Below are 19,011 nucleotides of genomic sequence, written 5' to 3' on the forward strand. Positions count from 1 at the left end.
AGAAATCAGGGACAAGGATGCAGCTTTACAGGCTACCACACAGGATCGGGAAATAACCACTAGTGTGGACGTGGTTAATGCAGGGCCTTTTTATTCCTTGATGCAGACCAAGCTTGAGCATGGGGGGCAAGCTAGAAAGGTAAGCTAGCCCACCAGCCCCATCTGGAGTGTCAGCTCTAATCCCACTTTTTAGCAACACAACACAAAATTTTAGCCTATGTTTTCAGTCCTGAAATTGCAATGTTTAAGAACTCCACGCTACTCCTACTCCTAAATATCTGACTGCCCTCTAAATATTACTGCATGTATGCTGGAAATTTGTAGTCATTGTACAACAATTTCTTCATTCACACTGTGAGTTACTGATGATGGATAGTGGGCTCCAACCTTACCTTAACAACTCTGTTTTTACCCAGATTGAGCCTGTAGCCATACACATCGATGTCCACATATCGGACATAGGACACACGAGTGTTGCTTCCCCTGTGCTCATTGGCTGCTTCCACGTTGAAGTAGGGCAGTGAGCTGTTGCTCTCGCACAGCTTGGAGAGGGTGTAGGTGCAGGTACCCATAAAGTCATGACGCTGCTTGTCAAATGTGTAATAGTGAGGATCCCCATATATACTGCAAATTGCTTCTGGAAACAGGGAAAGGGAATATGTTCTCATTAACATATGGATACATCCAGAAAAGCCACCTCATTGTGCAGTGGGAAAACACAATCATCCCCATTTTATAGATTACATATGGAAGAAATGAAACAGAAAAGCCAGATCTATATGGCATAGGGCAATGCCATAGAGAGATACCCAAAGAAATTAGCTGAAGCAAATAAGTAGCACTGGTAGTAAAAAATTTAGATGACCTTCTACAACCCATTGATTAGCATATGTTATTGGCTAAAATTACCTATCACTGGAGGTGGTGTAGATTCTGTTGGTGTAGGTGTTGGTGGTACAGGGCTGGGGACAGCTTCTGTTAGTAGAAAAGACAAGGCAATACAATGAGTCATAACATTACAGGGTGAACGCTACTTACACACCAACATGCATGAATTTCAACTTATTCTTCACCAGCATAAAGTTAGAAGTTTTTAATTGAAGTAAGTGAAACTACCTATATATAAAAACGAGGATGTGTGGGTCTTTTGAGCACTTAGGAAAGCTCGTCTGATTGTTAGCTTGGTGACAGTGACTGAGCTTGTGCCAGCATGCTTCTCTGGAGCTGGAAGTGTATTTACAATTGCATATGTGACTCCCTCTGGCATATATGTTAAGGCATGAAGGTCATACTCTCTGCAAGTGTTGGCAGGTCTGGGAGCGAGTGGCCTGCCAGCAGATGCCATATAGCAGAAACAAATAACTCTCGGGGCACTGGTGGTTTCTAATCAGAGAGTTTTGTTGTTTCTTCAAAATGATATTTATTTCTTAGGAATGTGACATCTGTAAGACCTTTCTACTGACAGAAAAAACAGTCTTCTTGTAGAGTCTTCCCTCCCGCCTGCTTCTGCTTGCTAACCAATATTAGCATCTTCTCCACCTATTCTTCATCCATGACAAAGATATCTTCTAAAAGAAGTGGTCCTCTTGGTGTACTTTTATGTGTGAGATAGCAACACCAGGTTGAGTATTGTCTTGATGTCATGTTCATTCTCCTGATGACATGAGAATGAGTGATGGATCTGAATCTCTGGAAGTACAACAGACTGACTAAAACCTTCAGAGCACACACCCATTCATTCCTGCCCCTTTGCAGAACAAAGAACAACTCTCCTCATTCAGGTACTCTCCTATTGCGCCCTTGTGAGCCTCCACTGGGCACTGAGTGCGCGATAACAGTCAGTGTACAAGGAGATAACCAAGTGATGAATTGATTCATGGAGAACAATGCTTTCCAACCTACTTATAGATGCACTATAGGTATATAATCATCCAAATGAATCCACAGCTAAGGCAGTTGGTCTTCCATATTACTGACACTGCTAACGACATTATTTATAGGGATTAAGTTGTAATATAGAAAACAAGTCACATGAGAACAAGTTAGAGATTTTTGAATAATGATGCAGTAACTACATACTATGATGGTACTGCTTTTGTGCTAACCATGTGATCCAAACTCAGCTGGATGTGGGAGTTTTGCAAGATACTTATGCTTATAATTTAGAAGCAGCCCATAGAGTTCACCTAATCTGAAGTCTAGTGTATAGTGATAAATCTCTGCACAAAATGATGCCATTCACTTAATGAGCTCTAACTTCATAGCTGAAGATATTTTGTAATAACCTGCCTGCAAAATAGGATCAGCTCCTTTGCATGCACTGGTTTCTTGTACACCTGTTTCTTATATGCCCATTTCTTCACATCCAGCTCCCTACTCCAGTGTCAATGCAGTTTTTGCGTATCTAGCCCAGAACGGCTCTTTTTGCTCTTTCAACATTGGTGAAAAATTACAGGAATCCTGATAATGTGTGTATTCCCACAATGGGTACTTCCCAACAAGCTTTAAGTTAACTTTGTTGTAGAGCTGAGGAAAAAAACCAGAAGAAAACTTCTTCCTAAGATTATTGCCCTTTGAGATCTAAGGTGAAGAAGTTCTGCAAATGACAATATGAACATCAAACTTCATAACCTAAAGACTGCTTGCTAAAGTTGCCTTGGAAGTTAATTTTTCATGTGACAAATGAACATATATTTAGTTTTTCATGAGTTTGATTAAAATGTCTATTCAATCAAACATTCTTGTAGAAACAAAAAGATTGGGAGGACTTTGACTTTTACCAGACCTAATAATTCACTTAACTTTCATCATATTAGTAGCCATACAGTTGAACAGAGACAGGAGCACTCTTCTTGCCTCTTGGAGTTACATTAGTGCACCATCCAGTGGCTGAATCATGTGCTAATACTCCTGGGAAAATGAAGAACTGGCTCTCCCTAGCCTTCCAAAAAAAAAAAAAAGGCTCCAAGTATTTTTACAGAATTTTAAAGAAAATGATATGTTCTGACAGTGTGGACCTGAATGGAAATCTTTGTCCTGGCTAGCATAAATTTGAAGCATTTTATTGTCATTATGTGAGCAGTATTTCACAGAAAGCAAAGCCTATTAAGGCCTAATGACTCTTTCTATATGTTTTTCAGCAAGTTTCTTGTTCAATTCACATTTTGTAAGTATTGCATGCTTGTCAGTGAAGATGGGATGAAACTGTAAGTCACTTCCAGATCCTAGTCATCCATAGCTTGTGCCAGTCTTGGCTGATTTATTACAGGGTCAGGGATCAAGCTCAAATTGCTGATTCATAGTCAGAGCTGGGAGTGCAAGTCAGCTTTATTGACTCACCATTACTTCTTTTTGTGACATATGGCAGTGCTGTGTATTTGCTGAACTTGTATGAACTGAGATTTTCTGTAAAATGCTGATTAGAGCATTTAATCTGGAATCCAAGACCATTGTGCATAGCCTTGGCTGGGTTTAAGAGATTACCTTCACTTAAAGTCTGAAGTGCAAGTTTGCTGGACCTTGTGAAAACGGTCACATTTTCAGGGAAGGGGATAGCTTATTCTGGACATTTGAGGTGGTGAGGAAAGATTTGGGAAGAAACTACAACAAAACAGGTAACATTCCAATGAAGCACGCTGTAAAGTTTTTGCCATTTCTCTTTTGTGGTTCAAAGTTATGAGGAGTTTCTATATTGTATATGGAATTGAGTAACGGTCAACAGCTTAAACAGAGCTGAGGAAGGAGTATACACTAAGATGCAAACACAGACTTACCACAGGATCCATCCCTTACTCTAACATTGTCCAGTGCTGTATCCCCATACTCTGTCAGTCCTCGGACAGCCTCAAAAATTACCTAGGCAGGACGCAAAGTGAATCACTGCATCAGAGTTGTTTAGGCAAATATGAGACCAGTTCCCTTAGAATATTTTGAAAACATGCTTTCTGGTGTATCTCTAAAGGCATCAAGTAAGCTGAGGCTGTAACATTTTTCCTAGCTTCCCTCAGAAGCCTAAAATATATATTCTGTTATAAGGTAAGGACTTCAAGAAACATTGTCCTTGATTTTGCTGACTGATAAATGATTTATGAGAACTAGTTGTCTGGATTCTACAGAGCAGTCCAATGTAGGCAGCATCCCAAAGTTCAAACCTTAACTCACAGCAGACAAACCTGCATTTAATTAAGGCACCTAAAGTCCTTGACTTTGTGATAAAATAAAGGAGGGAAGGAAGGAAAAAGAGGGAGAACTAAATATGTATTATGCCCTAATTAACAGCACCAATAAAACTCAGGGCGTTGTTTTTTTCTTCTCTTAGTTCATTGGCACAGAGCATAAGGCCATCATATTTACGAAATATAAACCAAGCAAATCTTGGTTATATTTTCTAGCTTACATGCACAACCTTTTGTCTGCAAGGGGAGAACAAATGCTGACACTGTACAAAGAAATTTATTCTGAAAATATATTACCTTTATCTTTCTCTGTGTTGGAAAAGTATGAGTGATGGCACCATAGTTCCACAAGGAACTCTGGTTTCCCTTCCGACTCCACACCACAGACTCCCCTGTGCTGTCTTGGATAAGCACTCTCAGCTCATTCATGTCTTCTGACCCAAACATATAGTACCAGAAGTCTATGCATATTTTTTCAGAAACTACAGTATTTGGGCTTTCAAGCCTGTTAGTGTCGAATGGGATCAGATTACTTGCTTCTTGGTAGATGAAATAGCCTTCTGCGGAGTAAAAAAAATAAAATATTGTTGGATCTTTATAACTTGTTAGGTGTTATTTAAAACTGAAGTACAACCCAACTCTGGAAGAAATCAAGGGCATCATTAGCAGTGCAAAGAAGCAAAGTAGAGAGTGTTTGGAATTTACATTGCGATGGTTAGCACCATGTAGTTTTCCAAGCTAGAATGTGAGCTGGTGAGCAAAGCAAATATATCCCATCTCACATGAACAGTTATTTTGGGTTCACAAATAAAGATGTAGGCCTCTTTCAAGAGGCAGCACCTCCAGACACACTGCCCCACTGATCCATGTTCAGTTTCCTCTCTCCTCAAAGGAAAATAATGCAATCTGCTATACACCTTCTCTTGTGGGATATATTTTTTCCTAAAGATTTTGGTCTCAAGATGAGCAAATCCCTAGCACAAGGAAAATCCTAACCTGTCAGCATTTGGTTTTGTCCCAAAATGGAAGGGATAGAAAGCAATGCAGATATTTCCATCAAAATATTTAGGTTTGACATTATGAAAAGGAAGGAAACTTTTCAAAATTCAGAAACTCACAGTGTTTCTTTTAGGATTTGAAATGCTTTAGTCTGAATTGGTTCAATATGAGATCACATTTTGCTTTACTAGGGCTGAAGCTTTTTTGCTTCCCATGGGCTAAGATCAAAGCTACATTTCCCCAGTGCAGTTAAAGTCAAGTCTCTCCCATCTGACTATGGAAAGGAATCAAAAAAAAATGAATGACCATTTCATTTCTATATGTAAAGTATGGCTCCATACATAGCATCTAACATTCAATCATATGTTTTAGCTGGCAAGAAAATATAAGTCATATTTAAAGTTACATGGTCTGTGTCAAGTCAAAAAGCAAAACATTTTTTGTGTGTGTGAATAAAAATTAAAAATATTTCATTTCTTCTTTCAACAGGCAATTTTAATTGTTATTATCAAAATACTAAAAATGCAGAAAATTATTTAGCAAAAATCCCGACTAATACTGTCCTAATCCGCTTACAGGATCTGACAGTAGCTGACCTTTCAGTTTTGGGATAATTACAGAAAACAATATGACTGCAGACTGATCCCCTATAAATGGATCTGCTAGTGCAAGGGTAGTGGTACAAACAGATAGAGATGGAGCCATACTAAGCACTCGTCTGATGATATGACCACACTAGGCCCCAGTTTTTCAATCACATGTAGCTGAGGACAAGCTTTTAAAAGATATTATTTAATTTCAGACTTGATCTTATAACACTTTGCTAGCATGAACATTATCTAGTACCAGTACAGCAATCATTACATTTACTGCCATTAACTGATATCAGTGTAATTTGGCCACAAGAGCTCTCTTGAATAATGATCTGTTGCACATCACTGAATTCTCTGTGAGGCCTTAAGCATGACATAATTAGCTTTCTTCTACTTCCATGCACTGCTAAAGATTTCCAACCCATGATGGGGCAACCCAGTTTAATTTACTTGTAACTGACACGGCAAAAAGTCAAAGACAGGTGTCAGCATGAAAAAAACCTGACACATTTCAAAGGACTTCATCAATCTCATTTCTCTTAAAGAAAGATGAATAAAGGTAGTCAAGCTGTCTTCAAAAGAAAATCAACAATGCCACAATTGAGCACCTACTTCCATCAGGATAGTCTCCAGCAGGACCAGTTCCATCAGTTGGAGTGTCATGCTTGGTTCGTATCCACACTCCCTGGTTGGCATTGCAAGGTTGGGTCCAGTCACAAAATGGTCTTGAGTTGTTGTTAAAATCACATCTGGTGAGGTAAGCTGAAATACATTAAAGTAAGGAAGAGGGGATAGTATGTTCAAAATCTGCCTTGGATGTTAACAGCACTAATGACATGCAGTTACCTGTTTCAGAATCCCATGTTCTCAAGCCACCAGTTGGTCTTTGCTTGATCCTGCCAAGAAAAATAACACAGTGAAGCCCTTGTGGAATTAGTGACTCAGAAACTGTTTAAGAAAGAATATTGGGACCTCAACATACGTCTTTGGGTGTTTCACTGGATAACTGAATAGATCCAGGGTTTCATCCATGTCTGATTCTTTCTCTTCCCATATGTACTTACTGCTTCATGGTAAAGTTCTGAGAGTGAGTCAAAAGGTGGGATACGTTCACTTCATCTAGTGTGGAAGGATCCTCTCTCTGTATCCCACCAAACTGAAAGGAGACCAGCTTTCCTACATACAGGCAGCTATGGAAGGGATGGATAGATGCAGCTTAGCTCAGACAATACCAGGATAATAGCAAAGACTTGCTATTAACTTGCTCATGGCATTGTCATCCCCACTGTTGCAAAGCAAAGTGTGTAAATGCCAGTAAACTAGTGTACTGTGTAACTCTTATTTGTTGGAAGCCTATATATTTCCTTTAACTCCTGCAAATCTCTCATGAAACAAAGCTGTCATCTCATTCAGGTCTTTTAATTTACCCTGAAAAAGCTGCAGAAAAAAAGCAGTTACAAACGTATAGTCCTTGTGCTGCTACAAAGTCCTGCAGAGATGAGCTGACACAAGACCAAAATCCCACGACAGATGACAGCATAAATGGCTCTGCTCTTTGGGTGTTTTGCATAGGGAAGGGATTTCCAGGACTGCAAGGCTACAATAGTAGTTCTTGACATACTCTGATGGTAGTCCACAGTTTCAGGAGGCAGGGTTCAGTTCCAGCCTCTGTGGTCCCCCTCCTTATTTATCCTTATTGTACTTGACACAGTATAGAGAATCTGTCCTTAAGTGAATGCATCACAGTGAATGTCCCCACTGCCCCTCAAAAACTAAGCAATGACATTCAGAGAAACTAGGGAGATTAGGAGCAAATACCACGCAATCAGTTCATTGGCAAAATGCAGCAAGCAACTGGAGAACAGACTGAGCTAAGGCTAAGGAGGAAAGAGAACATGTTAAGACAGATAAAGTAAGAAAAATTTCTTCCCTGCTCCTTCCTGGATTTTTTCTTCCATGAGAAAGGGAAAGCTGTGACAAGTTGCCACTTGGTCTCTATTCAGTGCTATCTTTAAACTGTTACACATCAGGCAAGTCCTAAAGCAAAGGTTACAGTAGGTATATTCAGAGTCAAAAGTGTTTTATAACTATTGTGGTTATTTTGTCAAGATCTCTCCTCTTCAGATGTGCCATTAGGAATCCATGTGTTACAGGTTTTTCTCACAGACAGGAGCCCATGCAGAATTAGGCAACAACAAAATTAAATTATTTCTTCTTTTTCAAAATGACAAGGTTCAATTGTACAACATCCACATTTAAAAAGTGAAGAAACATTCCACATTTAAAAAGTGAAGAAAGGATATTTATCATTAACAGCTGAGCTTCCTGAGTTAAGCTTCATTCAGTACTGCGCTACTTACCCTGTGGTATTCAGCACTGAAATACAGAATAAAATCAAAGTGTATTGTAAGTGCCAGAGGGTCCCCATGCTAGAAGACAGAGTTAAGTCTTCTGGGTGGTACAGTCTGCATAGTAATCCACCAGCTGTACTCAGCAAGGAGGAAATGAGGACTACCTACAGTGAAACAGAGGAATATATTGACCAGAGGGTGGAGGCGACTATAAAAACCTGTCTAACCATATATCAGTTATGTTCCCTGGGTAATCTACCTTGAGAAAAACACATATGAATGGAAAGCTCATATTCTGTGTCACTTGCTTTGATGCCCTTAGTTGTTTGCTGGAGAAACTGATTTGATTTTGGCAATTTTTGTTGCTGCTGTTGTATATTTTAAAAGTCTGCAATTTTAAAGGGATTTTTTCTCACATTGATAGCAAGACAACTTTCTTCATTTTAAAAATCCTGCACAGCTTTCACTGCTAGTATAAGTGAGATTTCTCATATTGACTGAATCTTCTCCCTTTCTGAAACTAGCATTCAGCAGAGCAGATAACAAACTTTCAATTTACTCACAACAGTCATGTTGTCGTGGGCACAATTCAGGAACTTGCTGAAATATTATTACACCATATTGCCCCTGCTTAAAAATAAATGGATGATTTTCTGGGCTGCAATGAAGTCTCTGTTGGTTGCTGGCACAGAAAAAGCAGGCAGATCATTCCCAGTGCTGCTTGGGCCTTTGCTGTTCTGTTCTTTTGCAGCATTCCTTGCATTGGGGTCTGCAAAAGAATGGCTCAAAGGCAGCAAAATTCCCTCCTTCACCTGGATTTCGTGAATGATAAGAATCAAAGGAGTATCAGGAAGTATACAGTGTTTCCTTGCATTGCCTGGAAACCCCAGACCATGGCTCTTTTTTTGTCTAAAAGGAGGATGTCTCTGGGAGTGGGGCATTCTGGAAAAGTGGCCTCTTCGTTACAACCACTTTCCCTTTGTGATTATATTCCGATGACTAAGGTCATTAAGGCTTCATAATTTAAGTCTGGAATTTCTTCAACTCCCTTTCCACCTGCTCAGCATAAAGTATTTTCAGTTGCCATTAACAAGGAACTGAGGGAAATAAGGAAGGATCAAGGGAAGCTAAGCAGAAACACAAACATATTTCAAGTTAGATGTTAATTGATGTGTTGACAATGGGCCTGCGGCTGCTTTCTGCCACAAGCTCATGCCCCACACAAGCCCCTCCAAAGCCAGAGGGTGGATGTTCACTTGACTGGTAATCATCCCCCTCCAATGAAAATCCTTTCCTAGGAAAATGTGTGTATTTTTGCCAATTGGTAAACAGGAAAAATGATTTCTGTGATTTAGAGACAAAAGAGACTCATTCCCTGCACAAAACCATTGACCACACTTTTCCAGTTCAGTTGAGGAGAGGTCAGTGTGAGGGGGAGAATACAAGTGACCTTCAGATAAAAGTTGCAGTGAGCACACTGCATTTTCAGCAGGGCTGCTGAGATGCTGGTCCAGCAAGTGGTAATCTGGGCATTAGCTGTCCTTAGCACTGTAAAGGGTAGCAAGTGGCCCTCCATGTACACACATGTTTTCCTTCTGCAGACAGTTTAGAGATTCCTCATGAATCTGATGTTGCTCTGTATGATTTTGACAAGATGATGTAAATCCATCTAGGAAAGAAAGCAACACTCTGGTAAACCTGTCCATTCAGATGATGCACTGTCTTTGACTCCTCCCCACCCACGGCAAATATGAGGCACTGCAGCACCATGAACACTCCTGTCAATAGAACATGGCATGCTCTCCAGCCATGCCGTGTGACCTTTTCTGTCACTTTGTCACTCCTGTTTAATGCCAGCTCAGGTACTCTGTGAAAGGTGAACTGGAGTTCAGTAGATCAGGGCTTTTCAGCGAGGGACAAATATTAGTAACCTCTTTTACATATGGGAAGGATGACAAGGAAATGGCTTGCCATTTGATTCCAGTGGGATGTGACAGTATCCTGCATTCCTGACAGTCAAACTGATCACCTTGCAGGCCTACGATTTCTCTTCTCCAACTGCATGCTTTATATCTCTGAAAGGCGCATGGGAGACACTGCCATTTGTATAAAAATACTGGTTTGGACTGCACAGCAACCTGAGGAAGAAGAACACTAGTTCTTCATTTCTAATACAATAAAGCTAAAATTCTTTCCAAAGAAGTGCATTTGCAGACAATCTTACAAACAAGTTTTGTTTTACTTCTGCCTTAGATCATGGATGCAAGTGATGCACACCTGGCAGCTAATCCCTACGACTGGCTTCCTAGTGCTCTGTACTGGTATGTTTCTTTTTGAAATCAGACACCAGATTTCACCCCATCTGCACCCAGCACTAGAAATTCTCCTCAACTGCTGTGTGTTGCCAAAGCACACTGGGCCTACTCATGGGAACTAGTTGCCTTTAGGTGACACAAACAGATTTCCCACATAAAATCTGCAGAAGAAGATGCCAATAGTAGGGCTTGTCAATGTATAGCATAACATCTGACATCCTCAAAAGGACAGAGGTAATACTGTGTACAACTTTATTTCTGACTGGTGGTCAGAAAGGGGCTCTTAAAGACACTATCATAATTTTTGCAGGATGAAGTTATGTTTCCCAGGAGACAGAATCATCCTGATACTCCCACAAAGGGACAGCACAATGAAGACACAAGCAAAAAAAATTGTCCCAAGCATGATAAATCAAACCGTAAAAGAAGCAAACTCAGCAGTTCATCCATTCTAGTGAGTGCTGCCTAGTGCAGTTTTTGCTGCACAGTTATTCTAGCATATGTAAATGTCCGCAAGTATCTAAATCTGGTTACTCCATTTTCTTGAATCCAAGTGTTCTCTGATGACTAGCAGTTGCACTTCACCGTGTTGCTAATGCTCAGACTGTGGTGGTGTAATCAGTAGCAAGCTAGGGAGCTTGGCAAGCTTAAAGAATGGGGGAAATTATACAAAAGTTCTTTCACCTAAGCCATAGGTTTGGGGCTAGTTGAGCCTCATGTGACACTCCAGGAGACTGCTACACTGCTACCTAGCCCAAAGCAGAGTCTTCACTGGCTGATACGAAATGCTGATGTCTTGTTGGGATGCACTTGCAGCACATGTATATCCCAGGGCCTATTCTGTTGGAGGCTATATCTAGAAGAAATTTTAATTGGATAACTAAATGGCTGTTCTTAAATGGCAGAATTCTGTGCAGATTCTCTTAATTTGGAATACATCAGGTTCAGTAAATTTGCACATAAAAACTAAACATCTTTATCTGATTTTCAGGCAATATGAATGTATCTCATTGGGTTGTGCACAGATTTAACTGCATTGGGTTTTTGCATCAATTTTAGTTAAATTGATCCCATTTGCATGAATAAAAGGATCCCTCTGTTGTTTCTATTCAGATAATAATTAAGTTCTTCCTCTGTCCTAACAAATGACTGAGTCAGCTTGTGCAGCATGTAATAACTCTGTCACTGTTTCTGGAACTCCCAGTGCCCTCTGGACTTCATTCTGCTTTTACTGACATTGTGTATGAGAAGGCACTGCCAGATCTTCTTCCCTTCAGAAATCTCTTTATGCTGGATTCCTGTTGGAGCTACCCCCAAGTCACTGCTCTTGTAAACCTTCACTAAGGAGTTATGAAACAAACAATCAGCACCCATAAATCCATAACCAGGTAAATTTAGATTATACGTAAGTACAACTAATCCCACCTTTGCTCTGTTGAGTAACATGCTTTGGTGGGCCGAGGAGGAAGTACACACAAAAAAAATCTGTGTTGCTAGAAAATAAATGGATGTTTCTTTGATGAGTAAAGTGTACTTGTGTTCTGTTGAGCAAAAGCTGAGGTTGTTTTTCTAACTGCTGGCTCTCCAAACTGAAGTTTTGATTTGAAATTCAAGCTGTCTTTTTCCTGGTCTGAGAGCTGTAATGGTTTTGAAAACGGAATGTAAGCACTCTTATTAGAGTGCAGGTGCCAGATTAAAATTTAATTCTCTTTCTTATGCTTTGAACAGTGCAGAGCTAACACAAATAAAAACATAGCAACTTTTCAGTCAGTATTCTCAGCTGTCAGTTGCCTATGGACAAAATTCCTGTGTACAAATAGTACTCTTATACTGTGACCTAAAAGAAATGGATTTTCAAGGTAATGTTCATGACTTTATTAGGTGCTTACAAATGTGTACTACATGGATAATGTATTACTAAAATTGTAACTGTTAAGGCCTTTCTTATCTTTGGGTTGCAATGCATCACAATGTATTTAATTTCCAGTATACCAAGGTAAAGAACATAACATTCCTCCCGATTAATGCAATAAAGAGTTTTTTCTGGCATTCCAATGGATATTTGAATAAAGAAAAGACCATCATAGGTAACTACTTTCTTCTTAATTTTGGGGTGCTACACTTGCAATCATGAGATTAGTAAGTCAGTTCATAAAAGACCATAAATTTTTCCAAGTCTGTCTATTAATAATAGATGAGATACAAAAGACAACTTTGAATATGTATTTTGGGAGCAGACCTCTGGCAGGATGAAACCTCTGATATTTATCTCTAACTGCCTTCTTTATGTAGGGTTGGTTTTTTAATTCAGCGATAATCTAATCAACTGCATCCAGCTCACTGGAATTCAGCAATTTCATATCTGCACCTTGATGTATTTTACGTTTATTGGCTTGGATCTACAATACAGAACAAACCTGTGGTGTGTAAAGACCATTCTCGAACAGTAGTTTCTTTCAGAGTCAGTGGTGCTTTTTAGTTCCATCAATGGATTTGTGAAACCAAGCTACCTACAGAGATAAAGGATTTAGACTACTGCAAAGGTCTGATTCTGCTCTTGCACTGTTTTTATTCCAATATTTTACTGTAGAAGTTGGTGGTGCTGGTCCTAGTTCATTCTAGTGTAAATGAAAGGGACTCCTGGCTCATTCTCTATAACATAGCTGGTATTACCGATGCAGCCGCATCTAAAATTAGAAATCTCAGGCGTGGCTTAACGAATGCTGCTGTTTGTTTGAATTTTCAGCTCACCATTGCATGCTCCTTTGACGCTGACGAAGCCTGCATTGTCCTTCCTGTCCTCAGCACTCTGACATTAGCAAGCCTTTCACTTACTTGAACCACATTTTAAAGAGCTGTTTGTGCCTGGTTGATTTTTTCTACAGATCCTAAATTAATTTGTGCAGCTCTTTGCCTTTCAACCCAATTCCTCATGTCCTGAGTAATCCTGCAAACCTCTTACCTCTTCCTGGTCGTTTCAGGAAGGGTGACTTCTCCCATCTGTTACCTCCTGGATAAGGCTGTTTCCTCTCAAGGTATAGTCCAAAGGTATGGCCACTTCTTACAGCAAGAGAGCCCTCTGGATATCCAATGGCTCCTGCAATTAAGCTATTAAACCTTGTTATTAAAGTTGCTTCACAAAAATTCCTAGTACAATTTCCTTTTTCTGTAAATATATAGGGATGTACAATTATAAATTACTTAAAAATGAAGAAACTTGTCAACATCTATTCATATGGCCTTTTCTGGTCTAAATCCTACACTTCCCACGACTAGTGGAGCTATGTACTACTCTCCATTACCTAGATCACAGACACCTCCCTGCCCAGTCTACAGGAAAACCCACTGAGAGGTGAGTGAATCGAGCTAAAAAAAGTCTCAGTCTGGCAGGTCCTGCCGCTTTTGCAAGTGGAGAGAGACAGGAAAGTTAGCCTGTTGCTCAGTCTCTCCCTAGATCACAAACTAAACCCACTCTGGACCCTAGCAAAGTATGAAGCTTGTGAAATGCATTGCTATTTGTATCTTGTTCTACAAGCTCTACGTCTGAAATGAACTAGACTGAAATGGAGATCACTTGTGTCATTGATGGGTTCAGAGTGAGTGATCAGCATTCTGCTGTTTGCTTTGGAGTGAACTGTATTTATAAAAGAATACTTGAGTTTTGAGCTATGCAGGAAAACAAGGCTTATGTCTCATAAGGTAAGCAGGGTTCCTTACCAGCAAAGGATTTAGGACTCTAGATGACATCTGGGTGTGTTTGCATACTGATATATACATAAAAATTTGTGTGAACAAAGGTTAGGAAATACAGCTGACCACAGGTTTTGGTTTTAGTGTATGACTGTGATTTCCTTTTCTAGAAACTAAAGACACACGGATAGCATTTTCTATCAGATTGAGTCCCCTCAAAGTATGACATTCTAGAAATCATAATTGTGTTTTGATCAAACTAAAATGCTTTAGTTTAGGTTCTGCTGGTCAAAATTCAAACTTTACATATTTCAGACCTTCAAGCTTCCCTGTTTGCCACTGAATCTTAAAATCATGGATAATCAAAAAGTCAAACATATATAGATAAAAGATGAAGAATACCAACTACCATGCTGCCATAAAGTGAAATGCTGATTATCAAACAGAACACATGCATATAAATTACTTTTATGATCTAAATTAAGAAATGATCTTTCAACCTTTAAATATGATATAATCTGTTGAGAATAAGTGCCCATAGCAGTGGATATGGACCCAAGAGGAAAGCCTCTGGATATGTTATTTTAGAGTTTAGTAGGTAGAAGGGGGTGGCAACGTAGCCCCTCACTGCTGAAAGAAAGAACCTGAGCGCAGGCTGTGACGTGGGAAATGAACACCAAACCTAGGAAGCAAATAGTTCTTGGAAACAGGGATGCCAAAGCCATTGTCAGCCAAGTCAGTGATTTATTAGATATTCAGTTCTTGCTGAGCTTCTCTGATTTGCGTTACACTGATAAGAGTAAGGAGATGAGTGGCTGTTAACATGATTCAGAAAGATATAATACATTGCCATTATACTAAAATCGTATACGACCCCCAAAATCTAGAAGCTTCTACAGAAATAAGCAACCTTTGCATACTTAACAATGCAGAGCAGGAAAACACTTTAACTAGATGCCTGCAGTGATGCCTCATTGAGAACAGATATATCTGCCACATACAATCTTCCTTCTTCCCTCTTTTCTTGTGCATAGGGAAATTGAATAATAATACTATAGTTTCCAAAGCAGATCAATAATACCAGAATACTCTACCCGTATTTCGGGATAGTATGCCCACATGTGTAATTGTATGAGTAAAACTATGGCAATGTTTTGATTCATCTGGAATTATATCAGCCAACATTCCCCAGCTGGACAGGCCCATGGCAATGCATACAAACTGCAGAATCATACAATATCATTAAAGGAGGAAGGGAACTCCGAAAGTCACCTGGTTCACACCCTGCTTAACACCTAAGTGACTTCAAAATTATATTAAGTTGGTCTAGGCCTTCTCCAATCATTATGGAAATACCATGACCTGTCCATGTCCCTCTCTGATTCCTGTGTTTGACCACCTCCATTGTGAAGACTTTTTAATATAATTATTAATATATACCCATCATGGAATGAGCTTCGCTTCACACCTGCATTCAAGAATGCATGCAGAGTGCCTGTAAATGTGCCTTAACCAGGAATAACACAATACAGAGCAGACAGACCTTTCTTTGATAGCCAAACCAGACAAGAGAGAACATATGATTTACCTGGATAGTACATGGTGCATCTGGGCCATGAGCAGGACTTAAAACTGTAAGTGTCAAAAATTCATGTTAGGCTTCAGAAATAATCTTGTGATGGCTTAATAATCATAAAGCTCCCATCTCTGCTTTTTCTTCGCTGCGTGAAGAGCTCTGAGCCTCCAGGTCACCATCAGGTTATGTTTTCAGATTTTCAAAGAAGGAGGATGCTTCTCTCCCTTGTTTGTTTTTAAGCAAAACACCATCTGTGAGTCAAAAATATCAACTTAACTCCACAAGTTTAGGTTTATGAAAACAATTTCTTAAGACTAGGATCAAAATGGGAGAATTAGCAGGGATAGAGAAACATCTGAGTAAAGCTGGGAAACAGAAGCAGAAACAATTCCCTTCACACTGTTCATGTTTTAAGTACAGGGCTTCCAAGAGAAACAAACCTGTAAATCTTCCCTGCAGTTTTGAATAAGTCTTTTAGAGATGTAGCATGTGACACCCCCGAGTCCTGGCAAATTCTCTTTATTCTACGCCTGCTATACAAGTAGTATACCAGAGGATAATCTGTGAGAAAAGCTTTATGAAAAAAATCCTAAATAAAATTAAGTAGACTAATCAGTTAAGATTTTACTACAGAAAATAGCTCTCTTTTTATCCCACAGTTCTTCTATTGCCTTGTGTTAACATGTAAATCTAGAAGAGGAATAAAATGAAGAAAATAACATGATAAAGTACTTAGAAAAATCTTTTAAGCAACCATAGGCTCTAAAGCATTGCTCTAGGCCCTCTTTGCACACAGACAGCTGGGAACAGGTTTCCAGATTGCTCTGCTCAAAGGACCAGGTGCAATAAATTACTCTACTTGCATTCACTCAGTGAAGCCACATGGGTTTGCTCCTTATTTCTCAAAATTTTTCCCCAGGGTCAGGTTTCAGGGCTGCTGGTTTGTTCCCATTTCCCAGGGTGTAACAGTATGAAGTGACAGGACTTGTCAGAGGTCACAGAGTGTAAAGGAAACCCGGCCTTTCCTTTATCTCAAATGTCTGTTCTGCTGTTGAGCTCTTGTACCTTGGTCTCCCACATCCTACATGAGTCAGCCTGTCTTTCTGGCTCAGGAGGTATTTAATTTTTTACAGAAAATGAGTAGGTCCAAAGAAGAAAAACATGAGTGAAATTAACCAGTTAGCTCAGGGACTAAAGCACTCACCTGATTTGTGAAACACCGGTTTCACTAAAGTGAAACAGTGGCAATGATAGAGGCTATGGGTACGCGAGCAGATGAGCCAACCCTTAAGACATGAAGGCAGTCAAATTGCATTGTGTCAGCCATCTAGGAAAGAAAAAACTGTGCATTGAAAAGTGTAGTGAAGGGGGAGGCTTCTCCCTGGAAGGCAAGTAGCTGAGACATGGCCAAACTTCCCCTGACTTTTGTAAATGCAAATGCACTTTTGGGGAGATGACGGTAAATCACTTTTGGGAGTTGCCATGGTAAACCACTGGGACAACTGGCCTTTGTAAGGACACTCCCCTGTGCCTGTCAGCGGGCTGAGACGTGTGCCAGAGAAGCTGGTGGTAAGTAGGAAGTTAAGTTTAGGTACTTAAAGCCTGAACTAAAAAGCAAGACAATCTGCGTTAAGCATAAGGTCAGTGCCCTGACCAGCCTCACGTGGGGCCTCCACCCACTCACTCTGCCCACGGGCACAGCAGCCCCATTTCAGCCCGGCCCGGGGCCTTGCCCCTGCCCTGCCTGGCCCGGCTGTAGGCCCTGCAGGCTGACATCCCGGCTCTTCCCCATAGCCCCAGCCATCCTGGGCTGTGCCTGACCCTGGTTCCTCTCACGGGGCCTCATCCTGACCCCCACATGTAGGCTCATGCCTCAGGCTGGGGGGTCAGGAGCTGCCCTGGGCTGGTCAGAGCTGGATCCAGCTGGCTCAGGAGCTGGTGCTTGAGGGGCCCCTGCTACAGCTGGTCAGGGGGGCTGGTGGTGTGGTGCACCCGCTGACAGGCAAGAGGAAGACACTGGTATGCGGATGGAAGCCATGGCGGGCAGGACCCCAATGTCTCCTCACAGGAGGATGTTCTCTAAGTTGAGATTGTTTTGCCCCTTACACAGTCCCCTGTGGGGCGTACATGATCAGGGGATTGTGTGGTAACGCCATAGCAATTTTCCATTCATGCTAGAGTCCCTCTTTAGTTTCGTTTCTGGTGTCTGGTCTGATTTTGATCTGTGGGGAAGTCGGTTGTTGTGCAAGCACCATGGTGGTGATTTCTTCCTTGAGTCTAAACTCCATCTTCAGCACACGTGGTGTTTAAAAGAGTGAGCTTTGATATGCACCGTGACAGCATGGCCCAGCGCATAGCTGGCTGGAGTCTGGTATCTGCTCCTCTTTGTAGATGTGCTGAATTAGCTCTTCATCGCAAGACACTTCATCTTGACGTTTGTGCAAAGTTGTCAACTGCTTTGATATCTGCAGACAAAATGAGTAAAACAACAAAAGAATTATTGTTTTGGTTATCCCTCTAGATTTTAATGTTGGTATTAGGTTTGCATAGGTCTGAAAAGCTTGGGTAGTTTTCAAAGGATAAGTCAAACAGCCAGCTATCGCGACCTTTGCCTTTTGATTAATTTCCTGAGACTGGATAAGATTGGGTCCAATCTTTTGTCTTTCAGACCCGGTTCAATGAGACATTTAAGAACATCTTCTGGCAGGCCTGTGTTTTGCCCTATTGATCTCAGTGAGCCTAGCCAAGGCCTCAAGTGCTTTTGAGCTTTCTCAGACATTTTGCAGACTCCAGCCCTGGAGTGCTATGAAACTGAGGATAAACCTCCTTAAAGTTTGACAAACATTTTTGTCCCTGCACTTGTGTATATCCTTAGGCACAGTCCTCTCTTCTTTTTCCTCCAAACTTTAGGGCTGAATTTCACAAATAACTTTCTCTCTTTAATAGACTGAAGCAAAATACATGGAGTCAAACACCCTGGCATCAAAACTGCGGACAGTAACGGAGGAAAGGCAATAATTTCTCTAGTCTACTTGTTTGATGCTATTCCTGCTAATTTTTGTCACCTCTGCTATCTCCGGAGACCACCAGACACCAAGGACGCTGCTAAAAATGAAACAAGGGTAAGAGCATGGGGAGGGGCATCCATTAGGGCTAGTCTGCACTAACGCCTGGATAATCCCAGATGACAGCCACTGTTGAACTGTGCTGTGGTCCTTTAATTAAAGACTTGCTGATGCCTTAGGCTGTAGAAGAGATATCTAAGGATGTCTTCAAAGAGACACCCTACTTCTGTAGGTCTGACATCTAATA

The sequence above is a fragment of the Harpia harpyja genome, chromosome 12, assembly GCF_026419915.1.
Source record: "Harpia harpyja isolate bHarHar1 chromosome 12, bHarHar1 primary haplotype, whole genome shotgun sequence".
In the NCBI taxonomy this organism is placed as follows: Eukaryota; Metazoa; Chordata; class Aves; order Accipitriformes; family Accipitridae; genus Harpia; species Harpia harpyja.